Genomic DNA, 15,052 nt, shown 5'->3' on the forward strand with positions numbered 1-15,052 from the left:
CCCTTCTTTTATAAATAATCAAAAGTTGATCTGCAATTAAAATTTTAAAAATGTCTTGTAGGTACTCATGTGTAAGCCCTGTATTTCATTTAAAAAAAAGCCAGTTTTGGGGATGTTAAATAGTTGGTAGGGCCATGTACTAAGTGTGTTTAGCAGCACAATTCAGAGAACTCAACCTTCATTCTCAGTATTTCTTGTGTGAACATTTTATGTCTCATAAAAAACGTTGATTCTTCTATTGTTTTTTTTTTTGTATTTTTACCAAAAGCAAATTATTCAAAGAAGTTTATATTTTCTAAATGTACTCAACTAATAGGTATGGACTTTTAATAACTACATTAGTCTACAAAAAAAAGTTGAACAAGAATTTTCTAGAAATTTCCTTCTACATGCTTGGAATTTCATCTTATAAATATAAATAATCAGAGACATGGTCATCCTTTTCCTCTTTTTGGATTCAGAGCTGAGAAATATTAGTCCATGGACATGAAGAAGTAAGGAAAGTCTTCTCCATAAAGAATTCATATGATTAATTTAGAAAAAAAAGACACATCAATTTGATTTGCATACTGAGGTAATAACACTGTCATTGAAAATATTCAGGATAAAATTTTCCTGAGAAATGAATGAATAAATGAATGAATGAACAGAGCTAGCAAACCAGGATAAATGGCTAATAAACCAAGATAAAGGTCAAACAAGGAAATAAGAGAAATATTATTTTTAATTAAATTTTTATTTATGTTTCTTTTTATTATTATTATTATTATTAATTACACTTTATTCTTTTTGTTTCCCCCCCATAAGCACCTCCTCCTCCCCTCCTAATCCCACCCTTCTTCCCCTTTCTGCATGCATGCCCCTCCCCAAGTCCACTGATAGGGGTGGTCCTCCCAAGTCCACTGATAAGGAAGGTCCTCCTCTCCTTCCTTCTGATCTTAGTCTATCAGATCACATCAGGAATGGCTGCACTGTCTTCTTCTGTGGCCTGGTAAGGCTGCCCCCGCCCCTCAGGGGGAGGTGATCAAAGAGCAGGCCAAACAGATTATGTCAGAGACAGTCCCTCTTCCCATTACTATGTAACCCACTTGGACACTGAACTGCCATGGGCTACATCTGTGCAGGGGTTCTAGGTTATCTCCATGAATATTCCTTGGTTGGAGTATGAGTCTCTGGGAAGTTCCCTGTGTTCAAATTTTTATTTTTTTATATTAATTACAGTTTATTCACTTTGTATCCCAGCTGTAGACCCCTCCCTCATTCCCTCCCAGACCTATCCTCCCTCTCTTTTCTCCTCCCATGCCCCTCTCCAAGTCCACTGATAGGGGAGGTACTCCTCCCCTTCTATCTGACCCTAGCTTATCAGGTCTCATCAGGACTGGCTGCATTGTCCTCCTCTGTGGCCTGGCAAGGATGCTCCCCCTCGGGGGGGGCGGGGTCAAAGATCCAGCCACTGAGTTCATATCAGAGAGAGTCCCTGCTCCCCTTACTCAGGTACCCACTTGGAGACTGAGCTGCCATGGGCTACATCTGAGCAGAGGTTCTAGGTTATATCCATGAATGGTCCTTGTTTGGAGCATCAGTCTCAGAAAAGAACCCTGTCTCCAGATGTTTTGGTTCTGTTGTTCTCCTTGTGGAGCTCCTGTCCTCTCCAAGTCTTACTATCTTCCTCTTCTTTCATAAGATTCCCTGTACTCTGCCCAAATTTTGGCTATAAGTCTCAGCATCTGCTTTGATACACTGCTGGGTAGAGTCTTTCAGAGGCCCTATGTGGTAGGCTCCTTTCCTGTTTCCTGTTTTCTCCTTCTTCTAATGACCATCCCATTTGTCTTTCTGAGTAAGGATTGAGCATCTTACCCATGGTCCTCCTTCTTGCTTACCTTCTTTATGTATACAGATTTTAGAATGTTTATCCTATATTATATGTCTAATATCCACTTATAAGTCAGTATATACTATATGTGTAAGACAAATATTTAAGGTGGAAGTTTGAGGATTTGTTTGTTAATAGGGAACCCTCAATTTAGGGTATCAACAGAAATGATATTAATTTAAGATTCACAAGAACTGTTTATTTAATTAGAAATGACTTTCCAATTTTATAATTAGATGGATAAAAATTCCAAGCAATAGAAAGGACTTGTTGCAAAATTAACTCAGTTGTATGTAGAGTTTGAAAACAAAATGAACATAAATACGTAGAACCACAAAATACTTCTGCCTTTACTTTATTTTTAATATGTTTCTAGTAGTAAAAATAAAAGGATTGTAGAAGGCATATGTGATCGTGTTTTTCACTGGTCAGAAAAACGCAATGCTTTCATTATTCATAATGCGAAGCCTTTGAGTCTCAGCTAACAGCAAGTGCACAGTGAGGACTTCGGATTAGAAAGTCAGCAGGGAGTGCAACTGCCACTGTTACTGCAGGGATACCTGCTTGTCCACTCTCACCCAGAACTGCTGAGGAAGCATCCTGAAGCCACTGTGTGGAGGCAAAGTACATGAAGTACATGAAAAGAACACGAAGAACACGAAAGTCAAAATTAGCTATAATTGGTACCTCTCACATCTAAGTATAAGGGACCATCCCAGTCCTCAGAAACCTTTATAACCAGTCTGTTACAGCTCTGAGGGGGAAGATTTCCCCAGTGGAATTATTATAGCTCTGAGGGGAAAGGCTTCTTTAATGTAGATGTTACAGCTCTAAGAGGAAAAGTTTCCCAATGGAAGTCCTACAATTCTGAGGGGAAAGGCTTCTCCAGTGGAAGTGTTACAGTTCTGAAAGGCAAGGTTTCCCCCAGTGTGTTGCAGCTCTGAAGGGAAAGGTATCCTGGTAGTCAGAAGCCAAGGAATACCACAAAGCCACACTGCACAACAAACCTCACACAGATTTATTGGGAGGGAAAAACTCAGGAGGACAAGCAGCAGCAGACAACTGAACAGAAGACATGGTTTATACAGGGTTCTGAGGGGAGGGGTCCAGAGATTTCCAGGGCAGAGTTTGTCGAGTGTTCACATCCTGAGTTTGCGCTTTTTACTCTGTAGGGTGGAGCTTGGCTGCCTTGGTTTGGGTATGGAGTGTCTCGATCCTGTGGTCTGTTTTGTGGGCAGCTACTGGCAGTTGGAAATCCTCATGTGCAAAGCCTGGCCACTCACGTGACTTATACCCTGAATTACCCATTCTGCTTACAAGCACTCTTGAGTGTTTTATTTATAAATAATCATATTTCTATAACACAGCTTTGTAATGATCATTTGTTTATATTTGTCTCTTACAGTTCACACTGATTCCATGTTAACTCTGTAAACAAGGACACCACAATGTTTATTTCCACTTATGACCATGTACCATTACAAGTGACTGCAGTTACTTTCCCACATGAAAATATTAAATAAAGGCTGTGGGGAGTGTGTTTGAAACAATTGTTACTAGTATTGTAACCAATCAACAGAGGACAGTGGTACCTATAATAAATAAAAATAAACTCTGTGACCACCATAGTTTGTGGACTGGAGAGTTGCTAGGCCACAATGCAGGGTAAAGAACCCCAGACGAGCCAAGTAGTTTCTATTAATGAAACAGAAAGAGCAGGTACTTCAAATAAATCCATATTTTTATAATTTACAAATACAGAGAACAGGAAAAGGAACTTCTACTCAGAATAAGATCTCTGAAGATAGAAAAGATTCATAGCAAATCTTCAGTTCAATGTTTTATCAGTCAGCTTTCTGCCATTGTAACAAAGAACCTGAGACAACCTACTGAAAGTAATATTTCTTTTTTTCTCATAGCTTAGGAAATAGTTCGTCATCATTGGTCAGTTGTTTTTAGATGATGGGAGACAGTGCATTGTTGCAGAGACTATGACTCATCTTAAGGCACCCAGGAAACAAAAAAAAGAAAGCAATAGGCATGGTGTTCAAACATGTCCTTAAGGGCATTCACCCAATAATCTAACTTATTATCACTAGGTCCAAAGTTTCAAAAAGTTCCATCACCACCCAGGAATGCCAAAGTCTAAGTCCAAAACTTTGATTTGTGGGTTTTGAAAAAACACTTAAAAATTGAACTATTCTTGCCTAGCAAGCGTAAGTCCCTGGGTTCGGTCCTCAGATTTGGAAAAAAAAAAAAAAAAGAACTAAATTCTATGCTTACCAGGATGTCTGTGTCAGGTAAGTCCTTAAAAATCACAGAAAGTCATAATCAAAGATTAGAAGAGATTATATCTGGAGCTAACATTGACTTATTTACCATTTTCTGGGGATGTATCCTAAGTACATCCCCCAAATTATGATGTGCTGGAACCTTGGTACCCACTGTAGACATATGGAGGGTGGCAGAGTACGTAAGTGATGTGGCCAAATAAGAGACAACTAAACAAGCAAGGTATCACTCCTGCTAAGATGATGTTGATGTCACAGAGTGAGTTTTTGCAAGAACGAGCACCGAACCCACTCCATTAATGATCTCTTTCTCTTGTGGGAATGTCCATTCCTAATTTGCCATGCTGTAACCCAACTTGGTGGTGGGGAAGGGTGTGTCCTTTCTTCACCAGAAACTGAAGACTTGGAATGCTTAGTCCTGGAGTTCCAACTCTTTGAAACTGTAAACTGCATCACACTCTTTTTATTAAACACCCACGATCCACAGGCGTGTTGAAGCATCAATAGCCATGGAGGAAAACACATAGATTAGCATATGATTGCATCTGTAGAAGTTAATTAACTCAATAGTTTAAGTAAAATATTGCTCTGAATTTTCTCAGCAATGCCTAAAAACGCACCTAAAAAGAATTTCAAGGAAAAGTAAATGAGTCATGTGTCAACGCTTGCTAATATATATCAGATATATAAATGTATATGTGCATATGTATACATGCACATAGACACATTGAACAAAAAGCAACATTTGAAATGTCTGTATTTCAACAAAAATTAATATGTATTCAAACAGCAAAGTGTTATCAAATAAAAATAGATGATTTAGTTAGAGTTTTGTCATTATGACAAAGACCTGAGAAATAGCTTAGAGAATTAAAGATTCATCTTGATTTATTTGTGTCTGTAACACTTACCATGGATATCTGAGTTGCTCGCTGTTTGTTTCTGATTTCTGATCTCCTTGAAACACCCCCCATTTCTGCAACTTCAGATTTCAAAGGAAATACTGTTCTACACAACCAATTCTGTGACATTTGATTGATTAATGCCTTGTTCTTGATGGACATATTGAATCAAACAATCACTTCTTGTCATTTTTAAGAATAGTTTCCACCAAGACCTAAGAGAAAGTCAGGAGCCAAATGGAAAATGGTGAACCATTGCCACAAACTAAACCAAGTTCTTGTGAAAAACCCCAATAGGCGTGAGGCTTGCCTTTCTGACTCAATAACTCTGTAAAGAACATTCATCTGTGTCAAATATTTTCAAGTAGCACTGGGTCTATTGAGTCAAAAACCAGGGCTGTTTGCAAACGACTAACTCTGTTGCAAAGCTCTTCTCTTGGTAGAGCATTCATCAAGCATTATACATGATTGACTAAACTTACCCAAAGTTTCCTATGCTACCTAAAAAAACACAAAGTTTACAAAATATTCTTCTTTTCTTTGTTTTATGTTTACAGGATGGGAAATCTTTTTTTTAATAGACCACATTTATACATTTATATATGAAACTATCATGTATATATATTTATATGTGAAGCATCATACATATTCTATGCTACCTTTAAAGAAATGAAATAACTTCACTAGTATGTACAAATATCATTCTTGATCTCTCAGTACCAGTACCCACTTGATATGACATATGTTTTTAAAATTTTTTAATTTAATTTAATTTATTAATTACAGTTTATTCACTATGTATCCCAGTTATAGTCCCCTCCCACATCCACTTCCATTCCCACCCTTCCTCCCTCTTCTTCTCCTATGTACCTCCCTGAGTGCAATGATAGGAGAGGTCCTCCTTCCCTTCCATCTGACCATAGTCTATCGGGTCTCATCAGGACTGGCTTCTCATCAGGACTGGCTCCTCCCTCAGGTGGAGGTGATCCAAGAGCAAGCCCATGAGTTCGTGTCAGAGAACTCATTGTTGCTAGTCCTATTATTGAGGAACCCTCTTGGATACTGAGATGCCTTTGGCTACTTCTGTGCAGGGGTTCTAAGTTATCTCCATGCATGGTCCTTGTCTTGGGTATCAGTCTCAGAAAAGACCCCTGTGCACAAATTTTTTGGTTCTGTTGCTCTCCTTGTGGAGCTCCTGTTCCCTTCAGATCTTTTTATCTCCTTCTTCTTTCATAAGATTCTCTGCACTCTGTCTAAAGTTTGGTTATACATCTCAACATATGTTTTGATATGCTGCTGGGTGGAATCTTTCAGAAGCCATCTGTGATAGACCCCTGTCCTGTTTTCTGTTTTCTCCCTCTTCCTATGTCTGTCTCCTTTGCCTTTCTGAATGAAGATTGAGCATCTTACCCAGGGTCCTCCTTCTTGCTTAGGTTAGGTGTACAGATTTTAGTATGATTACCCTATATTATAAGTCTATTATCCACTTATAAGTGAGTATATACCATGTGTGTCTTTCTGGTTCTGGGATACCCCACTAAGGATGATCTTTTCAAGATCCCACCATTTGACTGCAAATTTCATGATTTCCTTGTTTTTAATTGCTGAGGAGTATTCCGTTGTATAAATGTACCACAATTTCTGTATTCTTTCTTCAACTGTGGGACATCTGGGTTGTTTCCAACTGCTAGCTATTACAAATAAACCTGCTACGAACATGGCTGAATAAATGTCCTTGTTGTATACGTGACCATTTTTCGATATATGCCTAGCAGTGGTATAGCTGGGTATTGACATAACACTATTCCTGTTTGTCAGAGAAAGTGCCAGATTGATTTCCAAAGTGGTTGTACAAGCTTACATTCCTACCAACAATGGAGTAGGGTTCCTCTTTCTCCACTTCCTCTCCACCATGTGTTGTCACTTGAGTTTTTGATCTTAGCCATTCTGATGGGTATAAGGCGAAATCTCGGCGTTGTTTTGATTTGCATTTCCCTGATGACTAAGGATGTTGAGCATTTATTTAAGTGTTTCTCTTCCATTTGATGTTCCTCTATTGAGAATTCTTTGTTTAGTTCTGTACCCTGTTTTTAATTGGGTTACTTGTTTTGTTGCTGTTTAAATTGTTATGTTCTTTATATATTCGGGATATTAGCCCTCTAACCATATTAAATATATGGTTAGTGAAGATCCTTTCCCAATCTGTAGGCTGTCGTTTTTTTTTTTTCTGAGGACAGTGTTCTTTGCTTTACAGAAGCTTTTCAGTTTCATGAGGTCCCATTTATTGATTGTTGCTCTTAGAGCCTTTGCTGTTGGTGTTCTATTCAGGATGTTGTCTCCTGTGCAAATGGGAGATCTTTTTTTTTTTTTAATGTTCACAAAGTTTATTTATTGTTTTTTTTTCTCACCGTTGCTACCACCTTGCACAAGAGAAAAGGAAAAACATATAAAGAAACCCATGACCGAGACTATTTAAAACTGAACATTAGAATATTTCATGTTCACCGATATAATAATAAGAAAAGGTTTTCTGGGTGATTAATTGGCTAGAATTCATCACTTGCTTTATGGTGTGCATATGTGTGATATGCATGTACATATGTGTGTTTGCATGTGGATGAGTATATTCATGTGATCATGTATGGAGACCTGGAGTTGATGTAGGGTATCTCCCTTGATTTGTTGAAGCAGAATTTCTCATTCAACCAAGAGAATCTCTTGTCTTTCATTCTCAAGTCCTGAACTTACAAGTGGTGTCCATGCTTGAAGAGCTATGACTTTGGTGTTGGAATCCAAACTCGTATCCTCAGGCATGCAGAGCTAGTGTTTTATCCACTGAGCCATCTTCCTATCCATAGGCTAGAATCTTTCTGGTATGATTTAGTCCTTGGGACCTCAGCATCAGGACCAGTTGGGAAATCTCTCTGACATATAATCGGAGGCCTTATCTCAGTTTGGCTAAATATCGTGATTAGGTGGTTTATAAACAGATTTTAGGCATATGAGAAATGGACACTCCAGTACTGAATTTGGCTGGAATTTTACAAAAAATGATTCTGTTTGTCATCTTAACTGGCTTCCTGCTAGGTCTCCTTGTAGGATGGCAGGGCCGTGGGTGTAAATATCAGTCAGTGGATATGGATAGCATGCTATGTGTGTATTGATGTGACCAAGACCTAGCTATGAGAAGTATCAGCCTTCTCCTACTGGATGTTTTTGGTAGACAGTTCAAATTTGGGCGCATGAACTGGACCCACAGAAAGGAATAATGCTGTGGTAAAGAAAAGGGCTTTCATCTTTATTGAGCAACTCCTAGTGTTTGTATTTTTTAGTCTGCAGTGACACAGCTAATTTCATATCTAAATCTGAATGCATCACTCTGTTTAACTGAGTGATAATGTTACATTATAAAAAAAAACATGAATTATTTTATAACCTTCAATCATTGTCTTCAACATCACTGTCATGTATATCATCACACCACTATAATATATAACATAATTACATCACTATCTAGTTACAAATTCAAGTCAATGAGCATTTTTATCGCTTTCTCAAATTCCAAATTCATACTACTTAGCTTGAATTAAGAATATCCTACTTTTTTTTTTAAACAGGTAAATGATCAAAATGTTAGCAGGAAGATATCCTAGAGCAGGCGACATAATTAAATAGTTATTTATCTTTCTGATTTTGAATGTTAATTTTGGTCTTATTTCTTTTTTTTTTTCAATGCAGTTTATTCAGAAACCTTGAACAGTCCTCGGACCCTGGGGAAAGCCAGCCCACAGCTTAAATAGCCTCTGGGTAGCCAACCCAGGCGTGCTACGTGGGCAATGCAGATAGGTCCACATACATGGAAGCAAGCCAGATCCTCAGCCTTAGCCAAATGTGGAATTGTTCGTGACAGAGAGCACTCACCATCGGGAAGGTGGAAGGCGGAAACCAGCTCCATCTTTCAGGCATAGCATTCCGCAGCTCTCTACAGTTCCCCCTTTTCGTTTTAGATGCATCAGGCAAGAGTAGAGGTCTGATCTCTGATATTAGAAATAAATTGGGACTTTGTACCGATGTTCGTTTAGGTGTCATCCACCCAAAGAGCATCAGACCCGACCGATACCTTTTTCTCAGAGGCGGGACCTGGAGCATCAACCCGCATGCAACCAGACATGCTCTTCTCTGGGTCCAAAGCGGCTGACCCTGAGTGCAGTGCTTAGCCTCGCATCCTGAGCTTAACATTTTAGCTTTTTATGGTATCCAACCATGCTTGGGGAGAATGTCCTGCTTCAATGGCTGTAAAGGCCTGAATGATCAAGGCTGCATCACACTGTTGTGAGACTCTAATCTTGCATATATACCACAGGCAAACCAAGGAGACCAACACCAGAAGGCCTGCTAACACTCCCATGCCCGCCCATTCCTTCAGATGATTCATGGCTGCAGCAATCCATGATGATAATCCTGTGGCTAGTCCTGCGTCCACTCTGGTAGAATTTACTGTGACAATGGCCACTCTCAGCTGCTCCATCGTAGTATCGAATTCTCCAGTCCAATTACCTAAAATATAGCTTGACAATTGTTTAGACAGATTTGCAGCACAGGAAAAATTCTCATGTTATATGCTAGTGACTCAAAGTCCAGCATATTTTCATTGACAGCCAAGTTTAGCGATTTGCCATAGGGTATCAATTTGCTCCTGCACCAGGTCAATCCTCTGATTGAACACCAGATGGGAGATCTTATTCTCCACTTTAATTCAGATAACGTAACAGACCACTAAATCCTATACAATTCAAACACTAATCTTTTATGTGTGTTTATCTCCATCCTCTGTCAAGATTATTTCTTAATAGGAAATCTTGAGTGTTTGCTTCTCCTGGTCCACTTAATATACTGTCTCTAACATAATAGATGAGCTAGATGTCTCCTGGGATATCAAGTTGATTAAAAAGCCCTTTAATATGTCTCAGCTAAAAGCAGAAAAGGTGACCTATACCCAAAGCAAGACAGTAAAAATATGCCTTCATTCCTGGAGAATGTTCCTGTTTTATGAGGATTGAATGACAAGAACAAAAATTATACTAATTTAAAATTTAAATCCTAATGAAGCTATCAGATTTGTAATTAATAGATTACAACTATCAAAATAGAATTACTCATAGCCCATCTGCCTTTTGTACTGGTCACAGTACACAGAGCTGGCTTAAATGGGAATGCGATAGCAACTGCCACTCTCAACTGGTTTCTGTCATTTCTCCAGGGACGCCTTGTTGGTTCATGATCTCAGTGATTTCCTCTTGGCCCCTTCTAACCTCTCTGTCACCTTACTGGTTAAAGATCATTAAACAGAGAACTGCTTATTTTTGCCACTGTATTTCATGGGACTAAAGTATCTTCTTAAGGATATGCCTATAATCCCTTCAACCATTTCCCTGTTGGTATTGTGTGCATGCTTACAAGGCTCAGGAATACTTCATAACTGATCACTACACTAATATGTGAGGGTTCTTCAAATGATTTGTATCTTAGTTTCTAGCTGTTACCCAACCTATTTCATTTGTGTTCTTTCAGTCTGGAACATCCCTCCTCTTATATGTCAGACATAGTACTAAAATGTGCCCTCTCTGTATTAAGGAACTCAGGATTGATTGCACATGAATAGACCTTCCTATAAACCTGAAACTTCTACTCTTACATGTGTTGAGCACAGCTTGTCACTGAAAGTTTAATGCTTTCACTGGCCCTTGTCACTGTAACATTACTTCATCGCCCCTGCCAGATCAAACAGTCCATGTTTTTTGTAGTCTCCAGAGCTGAGATCATTGCTTAGGTTGTCAAAGAAAATTATGTCTGCTCAATTAGTGTTTATGCTTCAGTAACGTGAGTTACCTCGGAGTCTTTTCAGGTTACCAAGTAAGTAGGATTCTCATTTGGTTGATCATGTAGGAAATGGAGTCAGTATTTCAGAGTCTAGACTCCTAGGGTTCTTTTTCAGTAGTCTAGTAGAAAGTTTCCAGCCTGTCATCCACACTGACTACAATAATTTTTATGGGATTGTCACATGGCTGTACCAACATCTACATATGACAGTAAAACAATAATCGCCAGTTGTTTTACAGGTGCCTTCTAACTTGCTGTTGTGTTTCAGAAAAATGACTCTCCTTGGCCTGGACAAGCCTGGGCTCTACCTGTTCCTGCCTCCTATCTCATCATAATGGCTATTGAATTGATGCACCCGGCTTTTTACATGGGTTTTGGGGTGGGAACTAGAGTTGTCATGTTCCAAAGATAATTGCTTTGTCAGCTAAAACATTTCCTCCATCCTAAATGAAGACTTTTAAAAAAATATGAAAACTCAATAATTATTGCAAATAATCTTTCTATAGACATTATTTAACTAATTAAAAGACCTGGCTCTGAGTATCATATATGATTGTTTTCATTTTCAGGTTCTTTTTTTTTTTAATTTTATTTTTTTCTTATCAGTTACATTTTATTAACTCTGTATCCCAGCCATGTCCTGCTCCCTCATTCCCTCCCAGTCCCTCCCTCCCTCCCTCATCTCCACCATGCATTTTCAGGTTCTTAAAGCAAAATCAGTATTTTGTTTTGTGAGTTCTCTGGCAGAGATGACAGTGATGTAGTCTATCTACATTACATCCTATTGTTCACTGTTTGCATCCTACTTTTGTTACTTTCAAAGTGCATCTCAGTCTTATTTTCAAACCCTCCTTCCTAAGCAAAAATGTAATCCACTAATATAATAGTGGTTAGAAATACAGATTTTCTTTTTTTTATTTTTATTTTTTATTTTAATCACAGGTCATTCACTTATATCCCAGCCCTCTTTCCCTCCCAATCCCACCTTCCCTCCTTCATCTCCTCCCTGCCCCCTTCCAAGTCCACTGATAAGGGAGGTCCTCCTCCCCTTCCATCTGGCCCTAGCTTACCAGGTATCTTCAGGACTGGCTGCAATGTCCTTATCTGTGGCCTAGCAAGGCTGCTCCTCCCTCGGGGGACAGGGGGTGGAGTTCAGTGAGTCAGTCATTGAGTTCATGTCAGAAATAATCCTTGTCCCCCTTACTAGGGACCCATTTGGATACTGAGCTACCATGGGCTACATCCAAGCAGGGGTTTTAGGTTATGTCTGTGTATGGTCCTTGGTTGGAGAAACAGTCTCATAGAAGACCTCTGTATCCTGATATTTGGTCTTTGTGGAGATCCGGTCCCTTCTAGGTCATATTAACTCCCCCTTCTTTCATATGATTCCCTGCACTCTGCTGAAAGTTTGGTTATGAGTCTCAGCATCTGCTTTGATACACTGCTAGGTAGAGTCTTTCAGATGCCCTCTTCGGTAGATTCCTGTCCTGTTACTTCTTTCTCCTACTTCCAATGTCAATCTCCTTTGTCTTTCTAGGTGAGGCTTGATCATCTTACCCCTGATCCTCTTTCCTGTTTATCTTCTTTAGGTGTACAGATTTTAATATGTTTATCCCAACTTATAGGTCTACTACCTACTTATACGTGAGTATATACTTTGTGTTTTTCTAATCCTGGGATGCCTCACTCAGGATGATCTTTTCCAGATCCCACCATTTACCTGCAAATTTCATGATTTCCTTCTTTTAATTGCAGAGTAGTATTCCATTGTTTAAAAGTACTATAATATCTGTATCCATTTCTCTGTTGATGGACATCTGCGTTGTTTCCAGGTTCTGGCTATTACAAATAAAGCTGCTACAAAAATGGTTGAATGTCCTTTCTGTGTACTTGAATATCGTTTGGATATATGCCTAGAAGTGGTACAACTGGAACTTGAGGAAGCAGTATTCTTGATTGCTTAAGAAAGTGCCAGATTGATTTCCAAAGTGATTGTACAAGTTTACATTTCCACCAGCAAAGAAGGAGTGTTCCCCTTTCTCCACAACCTCTCCAGCATGTGTTGTCACTTGAGTTTTTGATCGTAGCCATTTTGATGGGTGTAAGGTGAAATCTCAGGGTCGTTTTGATTTGCATTTCCCTGATGACTAAGGATGATGAGCATTTCTTTAAGTATTTCCCTGCCATTCAATATTCCTCTACAGAGAATTCTCTGTTTAGCTCTGTTCCCCATTTTTTTAATTGGATTACTTGATTTGTTGCTTTTTAACTTCTTTAGTTCTTTATATATGCTGGATATCAGCCCTCTGTCAGATATAGGGTTGATGAAGATCCTTTCCCAGTCTGTAGGCTGTCATTTTGTTCTGATGACAGTGTCCTTTGCTTTAGAGAAACTTTTCAGTTTCATGAGGTCCCGTTTATTGATTGTTGATCTTAGAGTCTGTGCTGTTGGTATTCTGTTCAGGAAGTTGTCTCCTGTGCCAATGAGTTCCGGGCTCTTCTCCACTTTTTCTTTTAAGCGGTTTAGTGTGTCTTTTTTTTTATATTGTGGTCCTCGATCCACTTGGACTATAGTTTTGTGCAGGATTATAAATATGGATCTACTTTCATTTTTCTACATGTAGACATCCAGTTAAACCAGCACCATTTGTTGAAGATGCTGTCTTTTTTCCATTGTATGGTTTTGGCATCTCTGTCAAAAATCAGGTGTCCATAAGTGTGTGTGTTTATTTTTGGGACTTCTCTTTGGTTCCATTCTGTTTCTATGCCAGTACTGTGCAGTTTTTATTACTATTGCTCTAAAGTATAGCTTGAGATCAGGAATGGAGATTCCTCCAGAAAATCTTTTATTGTAGAGGATTGTTTTAGCAATTCTGGATTTCTTGTTATTCCATATGAATTTGAGAATTTTTCTTTCCAGGTCTAGAAAGAACTGTGTTGATAATTTGATGGGTATTGCATTGAATCTGTAGATTCCTTTTGGTAAGATGGCCATTTTTACTATATTAATCCTGCCAAGCTATGAGCCTGGGAGATCTTTCCATCTTCTGATATCTTCTAATTCTTTCTTCATAGACTTGAAAATTTTTTCATACAAGTCTTTGACTTGCTTGGTTAGGGTCACACCAAAGTACTTTATGTCTTTTGTGGATATTATGAAGGGTATTGTTTCCCTATTTTCTTTCTCAGCCCTTTTGTCTTTTATATACAGAATGGGTACCAATTTTTTTGAGTTAATTTTGTATCCAGTCACTTTGCTGAAGGTGTTCCCTGGTATAATTTTTGGGGTCACTCAGATATACTATCATATTATCTGCAAATAATGATATTTTGACTGTTTCCTTTCTGATTTGTATCCCCTTGATCTCCTTTAGTTGTTTTATTGCTCATCTAGGACTTCAAGAACTATGTTGAAGAGATATGGAGAGAGTGGGCAGCCTTGTCTTATACCTAATTTCAGTGGGATTGATTTAAGTTTCTCTCCATTTTGTTTCATGTTGGCTATAGGCTTGGTGTATGTTGTTTTTACTATGTTTAGGTGTGTGCCTTATAGCCCTGATCTTTCCAATACTTTAAACATGAATTTGGATTTTGGATTTTGTCAAATGCTTTTTTAGCATGTAAGGACATTATCATGTGTTTTTTTTTTCTCTCAGTTTCTTAATATAGTGGATCACATTGATGGATTTCCATATGTTGAACCAGCTTTGCATACCTGGGATCATGCCTACTTGGTCATAGTGGATGATATCTTTGATATGTTCTTGGATTCGGTTTCCAAGTATTTTGTTGAATATTTTGGTATCAATGTTCTTAGTGGAGATTGGCCTGAAATTCTCTTTCTTTGTTGGGTCTTTGTAAGGTTTAGGTACCAAGTTGACTGTGGCTTCACAGAATGAGTTTGGCAGTGTTCCTTCTGTTTCTATTTTGTGGAATAGTTTGAAGAGAATTGGAGTTAGGTCTTCTTTGAATGTATGATAGAATTCTGCACTAAAACCATCTGGTCATGGTTTTGGATGGGAGACTTTTGATGAACACTTCTATTTCCTTAAGGGATATAGGACTATTTAAGTGATTTACCTGGTCTTGACTGAGCTTTTGTAAGT

This window comes from Meriones unguiculatus, chromosome 20, assembly GCF_030254825.1.
Source record: "Meriones unguiculatus strain TT.TT164.6M chromosome 20, Bangor_MerUng_6.1, whole genome shotgun sequence".
Taxonomy (NCBI): domain Eukaryota; kingdom Metazoa; phylum Chordata; class Mammalia; order Rodentia; family Muridae; genus Meriones; species Meriones unguiculatus.